This window comes from Antennarius striatus, chromosome 6 (assembly GCF_040054535.1).
Source record: "Antennarius striatus isolate MH-2024 chromosome 6, ASM4005453v1, whole genome shotgun sequence".
Taxonomy (NCBI): domain Eukaryota; kingdom Metazoa; phylum Chordata; class Actinopteri; order Lophiiformes; family Antennariidae; genus Antennarius; species Antennarius striatus.
Genome location: NC_090781.1, coordinates 24,163,363 through 24,178,070, shown reverse-complemented (window position 1 = coordinate 24,178,070; position 14,708 = coordinate 24,163,363). Strand labels below are relative to the sequence as shown.

The 14,708-nt window shown below is 41.4% G+C and overlaps 1 protein-coding gene across 2 annotated transcripts in view; it reads left to right on the top strand.

Annotated features, from left to right (window-relative positions):
* Window positions 1–7,360: 7,360 nt before the first annotated feature.
* LOC137596810 (endothelin-converting enzyme-like 1) overlaps window positions 7,361–14,708 on the top strand; it is a 39,668-nt gene continuing 32,320 nt past the window's right edge. For both annotated transcript variants that reach the window (XM_068317565.1, XM_068317566.1), the window contains exon 1: window positions 7,361–7,489. The gene's annotated coding sequence lies outside the window, so the exon portion shown is untranslated. The remainder of the gene's footprint in view (window positions 7,490–14,708) is intronic.

The following is a 14,708-nucleotide window of genomic DNA, read 5'->3' as shown; positions in this document are numbered from 1 at the left end:
AGTTTAAATTCTTTTTTAATTCAAATATTTGTGGATTTTTGTGACATTAAATAAAGAATACTTCATCAAATAAATGGTGTTGTGTTGTTGTTGTTTTTTAAACTTTAAAATGATTTTTGCCAAGTCATGCATTAGTGAAAGTGGAGACTAATCTTTTTCAGTGGTTTTGGGCGAGTGCAGTCACTAGACATTAGAGCCGGGAGGAAAAATCTTTTTTTGCTGCTTGTTTACTTTTTAATTTCGCTCCTTTTAGCGGCTGTTGTTGCTCTACATTCATTTGCTGACAGTCCTTCATTCTTCCTCACGTCAAGGTTGATGCTCCTTCACCAGTCTTTTGCCATCTTGTCATTTCTTTTCCTCCTCACTTGTGCTTTTTTTTAAAAAAAACAAAAAAAACCCAACAAAAAACATCCAAATATCATTATAAAATGAATTATTACACCTTTGTGTAATTATCAGTAAACAAATTAAACATGATAGGGAGCTTCTGTTCCTTCAAGGAATGAAGAGCGACACCACAAAAGGAATGAAGGATGATGCTGTCGTGTTCCATGCTATGAAGCCATCACACAATCGCTGGTGTTGGGGTGTTGAAGTGTAGAGGCTGGTTGAAACTGCCAATCATTGGGGTGGGGTGGGGGGGTGGTCTCGTTTGTTTATAGCAATTATACCTCCATCTCGGAGTTAATGTGCTGCTGATTTACTGGTGAAAGGAAACACGTACACCTTCAAGTTGCTTCTTAAAAGTTGGTTGTGAGGCATTATTTGTTCTGCCTCCACCACTTCATCTCTCCTCCCTCCATCCATCTCTTTCCTTCCCCACCATATCTCCAGCGCTCCATGCATCCCTCCCTCCCTGGTTGTTTGAAGGAGAGCTCTTTGAGGGTTCGCTGACTTAATTACTGTAATGGGGTTTTTGACACTTGAGACTATAGAAGTAAAAACGATGGGGAAAAGGGACTGAGGAGGGGGCAAACGAGGGGGCGTTATTATTAGTTTTATATGGAGGCCTGAGCGCGTGAGCTAAACAAAAAGTAGTCCTCGGCTCCACAGAGAGACGTTTATTTAACGCAATTTGTTGCACTTTTCATCAGTCCTCGGTTATTGTGGAAGTTTGATTCCACTCTCGTACAAGTTTGTGTGTTTTTGTTGTAGATTTTTTTTTTTTTTTTAGCATATTTCCACAGCAATTCACAGAGTTCAGAAGTGTTCAAAAGGGTCCCTCAGAATACATGTTAATTAAGAACTGACCACTGGGGGGACGTTCTGGCGTCTATAGTTTTGCAGGTTGTTTATGGCAGCAGTTCTTAAACTGGAGTTCAAGGTTTTCCAGAGATCCTCCAAGGGGATCAAGAAATTTAATTTTTTTTGTTTTTTTTGTTTGGAAAGAAGTTTTCTAATTTTATGTTTTCAAAAGTTTGCTCAAAATCTTAATTTTTCTTCTAGGGGAAAACGCACATGTTTTGTTTAATTTCCTTTACGTAATGAAATGTCTGCATACAGGAGTGAGAGACATCCTCTGGAAATTTTTTTTTTTTATGTGTTGGACTAGAAATTGAATTGACCCGTGTTGTCACACGGACTCAAACGAGAGGAGCGGGAAGAAAAAAGGATTCACAGAAGAAGAGACAAGATGGGAAGAAGAAAGCAGAGGAGGAGGACATGACAGCCAAGTTCTTGTCCATCTTCATTTCGTTTAATTTCAGTCCTTATCAGTTACAGACATCTGGCTCCATGCACTGGCACACATGGACAAGAACATTTAAATGAGGCTGAATTCCAATATTTTACATTTTAATTAGGATTTAACAGATGTGCAAAAAAAAAAGACTCTTAATAAAAAAAACTTGGAATGCGTGGGGGAAAAATGAAGTAAAATGGAAAAACCCTTTTGATAATGGGTGACATTTACATTACATTCCAGTGATGTGTATGAATATGCCGACACATGGCCACTTTTGACGCTATTTGCTATCCAAATCCCCTTCGGGAGCATAAAAAAGCAGAGCTGTGTGGCGGCGGTGATGGAAAGCTCTAAACATAAGTCAGATCATAAGATAATCCTTGGGGAAGCATAAATGTGATCTGTAAATTTCTTGGTAATCTGGCCTGTTGATTTTGTGTTAATTTTATCCTCATAGCAGCACCAGAGGGAATGTAAGTGTCACCTAAAACATCGCGATGCGTCCCTCGGGCCACAAGTTGTGAAATACGATCCAATGTTGAGAGGGTAGGATCGTTTTTGATGACCCTTGATGGAAGTTTGCCTCCAGAGACTTTAGAAATCACCCAAGGGCCACCCCATGTCAATATCAGCAGAAGAAGAAGAAGAAAGTGAACCATCAACGATGAACAGACCAGTTTTCACACATAAACATCTGATTTTAGAGAGAACAATAACAAAGGAAATCAATTTGAAATGAAAAGGGTGCGTTTGCTGCTCAAACAGCTCCAGAGGTCAAACATTTAAAGAACTGGTAAATCATTTTAGGCTCCTCCTACCTGTCATGTGACATAGGATGCCTGTTTATATGTTAAAATTTACAAAGTAAGATTTTCAGATGACCTCAATTCCTTCACTAACTTATCCTTTTACAATCCAAAACAAGCGACTTCATGGAGGACCAATAGAAAAGCGTTTTGTTTTACATCACTAACAGCGAACGCATCGGCTTCTCTTCTCACACTCTTTATATCTGTGAGGGTTCTGAATTTTTGGCGGTCTATTTAAGCTGCTTAGATTTCCCATCTCTCTTCCACGATGCCTCCGCTGCCCTACATGCAGATCGCTGCCTGGAGTTCGCTCATCACTCCCCAACATCTCTACACATACATGTAAACCAATGCAAACACCTGTGGGGAGGGAAGAGGACATCACCATGACAACAAACTCATAATACCCATGAAATGGGTATTACATATTATGAAATATGTACTATCCATGAAAAACACTGACACGTAACAGTTGTGATCAGTGGGCTGGAGTCAACATCCAGCGTTGGTTGTTAGTCGGAGGTTCCTGTAGCCACTAGTTTAACTCATAGAAAGACAAACAACCAATCACATTCAGATTCACACCTATACTAGAGTCAGCAGTTCAGTAATATGGGATATTTTCTGGATATTTTTGGTCCACGTGAACATACAATGTCCTAACAGCTCCAGGTTGGATTTGAACCCAAGTTGTTCTTGTTATGAAGCAACACAAAAGTCACGAGAACACACAAGCTACTGTATGTCTTTACTCCACCAATAAGGAAACGATCCGGTCTCACTATCCACCAACACGTGGGAAAGAACGAGATCCGGTCTCACTGATGTTGTATCCATCCACCAACATGTGGGAAAGAACAAGATCCGGTCTCACTGATGTTGTATCCATCCACCAACACGTGGGAAAGAACGAGATCCGGTCTCACTGATGTGGTATCCATCCGCCAACTAGCAGCGGTATCCTGAAACACAACTCATATCTCGTATTTTGAACGAAAATAAGAACGGATTGACGGCGTGTATCTGGAATAACTTGTATGTCGATCAGCTCGTATCTCGAGGTTCTGTTGTACATTTAAACCAAGGCATTAAACTTGCTAAGTTACCAAAAACAGAACCATCCAGCGGATGTAGAATCTGCCCCCCAACAGCTGAGGTAGAGTGCTGGTGGGGGTTGAGTTATATAAATGACCCCCTCAGCTCCCCATTAGTCTGTATTTAGTTGAAGATAGGGAGGTCACATGGGGTGGGGTCAGGCTCAGGTGCTGAGCAGACTGGAGACAAACCGTCTCCTTGTCCTCTTCTCTCTTAACCTTATCCTAGCAGCTGCGACTTCACCTTCATCAGGAACTCAGACGAATGTCTGAAGTGAATATTTTCAAATTCTTCTAAAACATTTTTTCCCTTTGCTAAAAAATACATGTGTAATCCATGATAGAGGGGAAGTGATTAAGTGAGCAAAAGATGTGTGTTTCCTTGCGTTATTCTTGTTTATTGTGTGTGTCTATGAGTGTATAGTTGGGACGGAACTATAGAGGGAGTTTCCTCATGTGTCCCGAGGCAGCAGGTGTTTAAATAACACCATCATAAAAAAATGATGCCGAATCAAAGTGCTGAGGGACCGGAACGCCACTCATCCTCACACACTCCCTCCTCTTGTCTTCATCAAACTCTGACATTGATCCTGGCTCATGTGCTCATTATAGATGTCCCCCTGGCTGTACAACCCCCCCAATTTGAGATCTGCTGGGCCACTCGTTATAATGCTGTGTCTGTGAGTGTCCTGCCTCTGCCTGAGCGTGAGCTGGCAGCTGAACCCAACGCCGCTGCTCCAGTGAGCCGGATTATAGAGCGGCGCGCCTGGTTTGCCTCGTTTCCCTCGTTTCCCTCGCTGTTGTCACCTGTTAGCATAACGAGCCCAGGAAAACCGCCGGGGAGAGCTGGGGGGGGGGGAGAAGGAAAAAAAAGGCCTCGTGTTAAAGTTAAATTAACCAAGGAAATCACATCCAAGGAGGAGGCAGTCAAACACAGTCGGGGTGGATGAATAAGTGCAAACAGCAACGGTGAAGTCTTCTGCAGATGTGTGTGTGTGTGTGTGTGTGTGTGTGTGTGTGTGTGTGTGTGAGGATAACATCAACTTTGGCACTGGATCTAGTTTCTGACGCGCTCACAGCAGGATGTTTTGTTAAATCTGAGGGTATGGCCCCCGTTTGGAAGAGAAATGACTCACCAGACTGTCTGCATTGTGGGTCCAGCATCAGAATTACATTAATTTTTTTTGAAATAGCAGGTGGTTGTGATTGATAAAACTGAATCAAAACTAAACCATTACGTTTGCAGGCTGTTAACCCAAAAGCAGGGAGCCAAAAAAAAACAAATAATATTTAATAGAGCTGACAGCGCTGAGTCATGTTTCGGTGCCGTTTGTCTGTTTGTGAGGGAGACAGAAAAACGACCCGCCTGATCGTCGTGAAACTCGACGCAGGCAGAGAAAGAAACCATTAAAAGCATCTTTCACTTTTGATGAGAGGGATGCGGATGATTCAGATATGCTGCGCTGCTCTTTCTCCCCCCCAGCGGCGGCGAAAAAGATGCCAGTGAAAGGTTGTTAAAACGAGAATAAACCGCACATCCCTGAAGGAAGGCGACGAATTCAGAAACGGTGGCGTAACCCGATCTCTCACCTGTAGCCTGACCTCTGACCCCAGACGCCATTGTCAGGGAAAAGGCTACAAATCCGCCGCCTGACTGACGCACAAATACATCCATAAAAAAAGCGAAGCAACCTGACATAACACAACCACACACTTTTTTTTTTTTTTCCTGTCTTCATTGTGATGTTTGGCTCATCTCTCCAACGTGATGCTACTGGGAACTAATTACATCTCTGAGGTGAACTGCCGTCTCTGTTTTGATAGACGTTTGTGTTTATTATGCGACCTTTAACTACGGGCTGAGTGAAGTAGGAAACAGCAGAGCTTTGGCTTCCACTCTCCGTGTTACTATGTGTTGTTTACTGCATTGAATATTAGAAGGTATCAACCTGACATATTAGCATCAAAGTACCCTCTGCTCCCGGTGTGCATTAGTGAGGACTTGCCGTTAAAAAAAACAAACCGCTTTCAAAAACCAGCTGTTTTTGTGTTGTCGGGGAAATATCTGCAAGAAAAATAACTTAAGTTCAATAATCAGACCTTCAAGCTCAATCAGCACAGACTCCATTTCCTCAGGAGCACCATTAACAAAGCTGGGATACACACAGACATACAGTATATGGCAAATGAAAAGTTTGCATTTCTTTGACTATCCATCAATCCTTAGGAGAAAAGAAAATCTTAATCTACTTTTTTTGTTGTTTCACATGCAATGAATGCATTTTCTTTCACTTTTGTGTCACTTGCTTTCAAAAGAGGCGCTGGCTCTGATTTCCCAGCTCTGCGACAGTTCAGACCTCTGAGCAGAATCCATGAAGGTCATCAAAAAAAGCCTTCAAAAAGGCCTGTGCATAGAAGATTTCTGGGTTGTTGACTATTAAAAGGCAGATTTTCTTTCACTAAATTTACAATAAAACAATTTATTAGTTGGACAATTGCATGAAGTTTTAAAGTTTGTGTGTCATTTCCGCTTCTTCCCTTCTCTGAGGTGAGTCAATACACTCTTTGTTATTCCACCTGAGTGTTTCACACCTTTCCTCTTGCACAACTTCCTCTTATGAGTCAAAAGCCTCATCATTTGTTGCAAGTCACCCCTGCCTGCATCTAGTTCCTGTGAAACTGTTGCCTCCTGCTGGTATTTTCACCTGTTACCTGCCTGCATGACTTCTGGACGTGTTGGTGTGTTATCACCTGTAATGCTGTTACTTTATTCCACATGTAAGTGTAATAAGAAATTATCTGCCTTAGCGTCCTAATTGGTCATCGCCCTCCTACCTGACAGACAGGAAGAATAGAAACACATGATAAAATATTCTTTTATATTCCTTTATTTAGCCACCTTTTTCACCTAATTCTTTCTCTTCCTTTTTATTTTTATGCATTTTTTTTTCATGAAGGCAATGGTGAGCAATTTTGATAAATGGCACCGTCTGTTGTTCTTTCCATTTGATCAATAATTCCACTAAGAAAAGGTGAAAAACGAGCATTTTGTGGCTACAGTCTCCCACATCCACCCGTAATCCTTCTCTCACAAGCTCTTTAGTCTCTGAACACTCAGGGTAATGAAATGACCAGTTAGTTACTCAACTGATTTGCATAATATTATTAGTTATCCTTTTGGTTTGATTAGTTTATTTCCATAGTGAATGTATAGTAGTTGTTTAAATATTCATTCCAATCTGGATAATGACAGTGAAGCAGTGATTTTTTTTTTTCTTCCAGCGGTAAGATGTTCCTGTCGTGTTTCGATGTGGATGGAAATACATGGGAATGAGTTGGGGGATAAGTTTTTTTCTTTTCTCGTGGTGTTGAATTAAACATCAGGATCTCAAGTCTCCCTCCTTATAAAATCCGGGATATAAGTAACAGGTCAAGTAGGAGTTATTTTAAGAGGAACTAGTTGCTCCCAAATTATTAAAAATAAGCAATTTGAGAAAGATTGACAAGCAGATCGATATCTGTTCATCCGTGTGTGCCTGTGCGCCTTAGCTTGTTAATGACTCTCTCCCCCCACCCTGACCACCCCCTTCTCCCCTCTCTCTCTCTCTCTCTCTCTCTCTCTCTCTCTCTCTCTCTCTCTCTCTCTCTCTCTCTCTCTCTCTCTCTCTCTCTCTCTCATCCATCCCCCTCCTCCCTCTCCGTCTCTCCTCCATACATCGGAGGCTGCGAGGCTGCAGCGGCAGCAGAAGGCGGTGCGGATCCCCGTGTGTGGCAATCTCCTGAGTGGGGGGGGGGTCCCTGAATATCCAGTCACTGGAGTGGATCTCCAAATTAACGGACTCACTCAGAGCGAAGCGCACGATAACGTCTCCACCGGCGATCCAGGTTTTTTCTCAGGACAGGTAAGGTCGTTTTTCACAAGTTTTCATCGCTCCGGGTCAGACAACACCTCTAGCGCTGCTCTCCTACCGGCCAGACAGGCTCAGGGCTCTCGAATCTAAAGGTTATTATGTTTTGTTTTATTATAATCACGACCAGTGAGGATGGATTTAAATAAAACTAAACAGCCTAATTTAGAAGTTGCGTCCGAACAGTCGGCGCCTCGCCGAAAGGTGTCCGATCGTTTTTTACGCACATGTTCCTGCAGTCGTTGGTCTTCATGCTGTTCATGAACAGGTCGAGAAGTTTGGTTGGCTGGTAGAAATAAGACGCTTCCATTTGTCAAAAACATTTCAAAGAAACCCCAATAAACATCGATGTGCGCTATCCCAGTGGGTTTGGAAATGACTTATGTTGGCAGCTGGATGTACTTTTTTCAGAAGGATTTGCGCGGTTTATTGTGATCGTCTGATTTGATCCTTTTCTCACCGTTTCCATGTGACTCGTTGTTGTCCACGATAAGAATCGAACGCACAGTCAATGATTAACAATTAAAGATGAAAATAACGCGCTAAGATTCGAGTTAAAGTCAGACTAACTCCATGCCCATACATCTGTTTTCCTTTCCTCTTTTGCGCACCAGCATCATGCGCCTTTACGCACCAAGAGTTTCCGCATGAAAGTTTAAGTAAAGCTTCTCTTCGCTGTCTTTATCAGCCATCGTCGGTTTTAACTCCATGCATACTCTCTGTCTGCTGTGTCCAACACCAGACACACACTTCTGTTCTCATAATCAGTGCAGTTGAACACCGACGTGTTCCACAACCCATTTGAGATGCTTTTATCTGAACGCAATAATCATATTTATAATCCCTCCCGTCATAGAAATACACGAAGATGGTTTCCTAACAAGGTTCTCCTAACAAGTTAGATGAATAGAGATGGGGAGAGCTAAAGTTTTACACATGGAATTTCACAGAAATCCCAAATTTGAACTGTAGATGTCACACTCCTCTATCCAGTAAAAGAGATTTGGCTGTTAAAGTTAATGGGCTTACAGTGTGTGAGTGCTTTTCACTTGGTGTAGTGCCGTGTGTGTGTGTGTGTGTGTGTGTGTGTGCGTGCGTGCGTGTGTGTGTGTGTGTGTAATGGAGAGAACAGAGGTACTGAACAAAGGAGCGTTCTTCAGTCTGCTGTTCTCTAAAATGGTTAAATTTCTCCTCCTTTGGTGAGAAAATGAAAAAAAAAAGTTTCTGTATTCTCCTTAAAATGTCTTTCAGTACTAAAGCAGGACACAGATGTGGGGAATATCATGCATAAATAGTATTTAATGGCTCCACTCATGAGGTTCTGCTCAGTATAAGTCTATGAAGCGCCCTGGTCCCACATAGGACTCCTGAGCTGCATGTCCAAATCTGTAGTCCACACAAACGTAGCGCAGCACTCTGCTGCAGCCTCTGGCAACCGGTGATAAGGCTGGAGGGGGGCCGACTCCGGCACTGAAACCTCCGAGAGCTTTGAAACTTCTGGGACCACTTTGATTAGGGGATAATAAACCCATTTCTTGGGGGTGCTTTCAGGTGCCCCAGAGGAGATAAAAGTTTGTGACTGTGCTTTTACTTGTGGTCACCAGAAAATATCATCATAAACCGCAGAGAGGAGTAGAATCTAAGTGAATGTATTTCAATGTTGTACACCTGGAAAGCAATAGCAACATTCAGATTTTTATTTTTATTTTTTAGAAAAAGGGTTGTTATGTACGCCCCAGCTGATAACAGCGTGTGGTTCCCATGAAGTGTCACTGCAGGAGAGGTGTTGGTTCAGCAGGTTACAGTCCTACAGATTAGACTGTGGAGCAGCTTCTTCTTCCTATTGATTCGACAGTAAATAATGCTGGCAGGTTTAATATCAATAGATATATTTTATAGTCTTTTATTGTGCCCTCTAGCAATAGCTGGCAACTTTTCAACCAGATAATGTTGATCAATAAACCAATCACTGGAATAACTGTTGACACTTTTTCCACACTATCTTTCTACAAAACCTGAATTTGTTAAAACTTGATCAAATGTTTCTGATAATCGAAATTTTAGTTTGACTCTAGAAACCTGGTTTTGTTTCCTGGAATTCTGCTTTCAGCACCACAAAGAAGGCTAGAAATACCCCAACAATAGTAAAGCTGAGCTGGTTTGTGTTACAGTGGTCTCTTACAGAAGGATGCAGAGCCAGCATCCTTTCTGGTGGTTACTGAGTCGTAACCTGTGGCGCTCTGAGGTGACCACAGGAGGAGTTGATGTGTGAACTGCCAAAGCTCTGAACAACAAATGCAAATCTGTGATTATCATCGATTATTTAAGGTCCCTCACAAATTTCAAATACTTCTAACCTACCTGGACACTAAGAGAAAGCTGTCAGGGTCATTATGGGTTAATGAAGTGACATTTGCATTGCAGGATTTTCAGATGTTTCCTTGAAGTTTAGAAGAAAGACTTATTTTATTGTCTTTGAAAAAATAAAAGCGTGTTTTCCTGTACTGAAGAGAGCGATAGCATCACTGTCATTATTATACACATTTTACTAAAAAAACAAATCTGAAAAGTTACTCCTTGAAGGTTTTGTGGTTCATTTGGATCTATTGAAACACTTTCAGACCGTTTGGTACTTTCTGCAGGTCTCCTGACGGCACTCCCCCCCTCCCCCAAACCACAGTTTGAGAACCCCCTGCTATAATTTAAGTGATTGTCTATTGCTGGAAAGATATATGGGAAATGCTTCGCAACTGACACAATGCAATGTATCACCAGGGGTGTGTTTTGATGCACGCAATGAGTGTCCATGCATGGGCTGACAGAGAGAAAGAGGATGTGTGTGTGTGTGTGCGTGTGTGCAGCAGTATTAATATAACTTTCAGATATTAGGTCTTGTCATGTTTGGTAAATACCCATTCATCACCTGTGCCTTTTTTTTCTTTTCTTGTGATGATAACCACAAGATCCAATCCATTAGCGATATGCTGGGTGTCCACTGTCTGTGTGTGTGTGTGTGTGTGTGTGTGTGTGTGTGTGTGTGCGTGTGCGTGCATGTTTGAGACTCTTAATTAATGATAATGCTCAAAGATCCATGGCATATCAGAAAGCACACATGCATTTGAAAGAAAGAAACAGAGAAGTGGAGGAGAAGAATATATCGCCAGTTAATAACATTTCCATTCTAATCTATTACATGGCGTCTGTTCTCATGCATGAGGCGGATGAGGCTCACACTGACCAGATACAGGTTCATAGATGTGGAATGTGTGTAATTGTTGTGAGTGTAACAAGACAGAGGGGGTGATGGATGATATTTTGAATTGACAGTGACACCTCACAGACGCACACAATCCTACCCCCGCCACAATTTTCTTCCGCTGTAGTAACACTCTGTCCCCTTTGCACGAGCACGTGTCACCACTGCTACTGTTGGCATTGAGGGGGATGCAGGCAGACATGTGTTGCACGCTGTCACTATAGAGCTTTCTTTTCACCTGCCGGCCGTGAGTTTCACCAGGACACGGATTAGACGTGTAGAAGGTTTTTGCACTCTCCAATCCAGTTTCTGCATGTCCACTGTGGAAAAAACAGCAGGAAGTCACCAAAAGCAGCGACAGTTGCCACTCTGTCGACAAACACGGTGTTGATATCGGTTTATTGGCTGCAAAATCCCCAGAACTGCAAACAAGGAAAATGTTTGTTTATTCAAATGCCAAATGTTCGTTTGGCAAATAAGACATTTTTCTCAGGTTAATGATTGGGGGATATTGGAAGCAATGCAGCATGAAAGGTGAATTCTAAGTAGCTAATTAGTTGTTCAGGTGCATCAATGAAATATGTAAATGTCACTCGGGTTCAGTTTTATTCTGGTTTTTGGTCTTTAATCTTGTATACCACAAACAACACACGGGCCTCTTTTATGCAGGCTGTTCCAGACTGGCTTGTTATCACGCCTCACAGTCCTGTATTAGAGCTACAAAGGCAGCGTGTTGTTGGGTCACTGATGTTCCGCCTTCGCTGGAAATAACGGTGCAGAGCTAAGTGGTAGAACCGGATGAGGCAGTCACATTTTTTACAGCGTGTAATGTGTGCAACCTGCAATGGAAGGGGTTTAAAAAGCAGATATCAGTTGACTTTGATACAGGGGTGACAAACTCATTTTCACCCAGGGGCCACATCAGTATAATGTCTGTCCTCAAAGGGCCAGATGTAACTAATAAATGTAAGTAAACGTAACTCAATTATAACATGAATTTGTTTAATTTGTCAGGTTATTAAACCCACAGAACTCCATCAATCAAGGATCAAACTATCAATCAATAAAGAAAAATAATATCAAACACAAGTTAGGACATTAACTTTGTTCAAAACTTTTATGTCAAAGTTAAAATGGGCTTAATTGCTGCATTGTGGGAAATGTAGTTTTTAGTCAAAGCACACTTTTGACCTATTTATTTTTAGACACTCTGACTTTTTATACTCTAGCCACCCACATAAAATGACCTGGCGGGCCACAATTTGGCCCCCGGGGCCTTGAGTTTGACACATGTGACTTAGAAACTCGCTTAATGGAAATAAAATCAACTTCAATGTATGCTATGGAAGCCTGGTCATGCAAAAATGAAGATAAACTATCGACACCATCACTTTTTGAATTTGGACACTGGACTGACATTAGACCAGCTTTACATTCTTCAGTTACAAAAAATAAAAATACAGTCTATGAAAAGCCAGTGTAGAGAAGGACAGGTCTTGACTGCAGAGTCTTTCTGCAAAAAAACGGGCGACTGACTTCTCCTGACATCAAGGCTTGTTCCCGGATCACAGCCTGTCAGCTGTTGCAAACAAACAACACATGTCTGAACATAAAAGAGGTTTTTTTCTACCATTTCCCCGAAGACTTCTTTCGACTCTGGAAAAACAAAATAGACTGACAAGAAGTTTGTGATTTAATTTGAGCTTTATAAAACTTGATGGAGGTGCATAATCAATCACGGTGGAGCCAAACTGCTTCATTACAATAATGTTCGTCTGACAAAAATGGATGCAGATGGTCACTGTGATTGATTACTTACTTAAAGGGTTTTATTAGTGTTTGGAAAAGCTAACGTTGTCTGTGTTGGAATAATACGTCCAGTTTCCAAATCTCTGCAGTATGGTTTGGAAGTATAGACGGTAAGGAGAACACCGGGAGCGCACGGTGTTCTGCATATGTCAGATTGAGGGGTTTTCAGGTGGGGGTGGGGGGTGAGAGATATTCATGCTATCATTCATTTCTTACAATGCAGACACTCTCTGACATGAAGACAAATGTCTGCCTTGCAGAACCTCTCAGCTACCAGTCGAGTCAAATTCAGAGCTTAGCTGCTATCTTTCCTCGTGGAGCTCCCTACTCGCAATATAGGCCTTTAAAGTTATACAGAATTATTCAGCGTGAGAATAAGTTCCAGGGATGTAACAAGGAGAAACCTTCTTGGCTTCTCTATTGGATATTTAAGCCAGAGCTACCACCACAAACCAACTACCTCATATTGATTCCTTGAAATATGAGTAAAATGCTAAATGGAATTAATTTGTTGCATCACTGCCAATCATTCTTGTTATGACAAATAACGTCCAAGATGCAAAAAAGACGAGATTGGAAAAAAAAACCCCAAACATCTGCTTCTCCTCTGCCTCCTGCTGTTCAGCAGTGATATTGCAGGAGAGTTTTATTTTTATTTATTTATTTTAGTTTTTAAAGTCCTCTCCAGTCATCACCACCAGTGCTTGGTTATCCTTACCCTCAATCAAACAAGTGTTGGCGTTAACTTCATCTCATCATCCGTGATGTGTGTTCGATCTGTATAAGCAGAAGATCTCTGCCGTGTTTTCTTTGGTTAATATTTTAACAGATGTTTGGAAATTTGAATTTTAGATGATCATTTTAAACCACCCGTGCACGTTTGTCCCCTAAGAGCATAATACTAAAACCCACTCATAATCCATCAAGTCTACCTGTGAACACAAAGCGTTTCATTTCTCTGTTTCACTCTTATCTACAGGCAGCAAGCCTGTAAGGTGAAGGAACTCTTGTTAATGACATCAGTGAAGTCTATCCTCACACCAGATAACACAGATCAATTTTCACAGATCGCTTTCACAGCATCCAGCAAATTCACCGTGTCTAGCTGCACACACAGATACACACACACACACACACACACACACACACACACACACACACACACACACACACACACACACACACACACACACACACACACACACACACACACACACACACACACACACACACTCATTCCCAAAACTATTTATGGGTCAGTTTCTCTGTCTAAATACTTGATATTGCTTACAGCAGGAGTGTGCAATTAAAATTTCATGAAGTCCAGTAAGTCAAGCCTCCCCTCCTGAGGTCTGAATACTTAGGTAACTACAAATAGGGGTTCACGCTTTTTGCCAGACTAAAAATATCAGTTTCCATCACATTTTTATTCAAAAAAACTTAATAAACTCTATATTAATCTCTTCATAGCTAAATTTAAGTTGTAAATAAGTTCTTTTCTGTCCATAAAAACTTGACATCCCCAATAAAGAACTAAATAAATTGTTGTTTTAGGATAAACGGATCTTAACTATCACTTAAAGTTGGACACACATTCTTTATATTTGGATTATGGATTATCACAACTCACATTTAGTCACATAAATTCAAAAATAAAAGTTAAACAGGGAGCCTGTATAGTGCAGAGACAGGGTATGTAAAAAACATGGTAAATATGTTCTTTTTTAGTCCATAGAAACATCAAACCATCAAAGTAGACTTAAATAAAGAGTTTGTTTAGGCTGAACTGAGTTTAACAGTCATTTAAAGATGTATTGGTAACCTCTGCATATACTCCTGCAGCAGAGCACCAAACAGAAAAGTGAATGAGAGAGAGGTCTGGGGTGTCTTCATTCATTAGGTCACTGCATCGTTTTCTTGTCTCATCGTGGAGGCAGCAGCATCAGTCGTCATGGATGCAATGATCTCACCTTGATTCCTCTTTGTGACATAATTTATGTTACTGCCAGGTAACTGGGACCAGGATTGGCCAATGACAAAAAAAAACATTGAATCTGATCTAAATGTCTTTCCCTCTGTCTCCAATGAAATCTTTTTCTCTCTGCCTGGTAAAATATAACTTACAATAAAAGTTGTTTGCTGTCACTG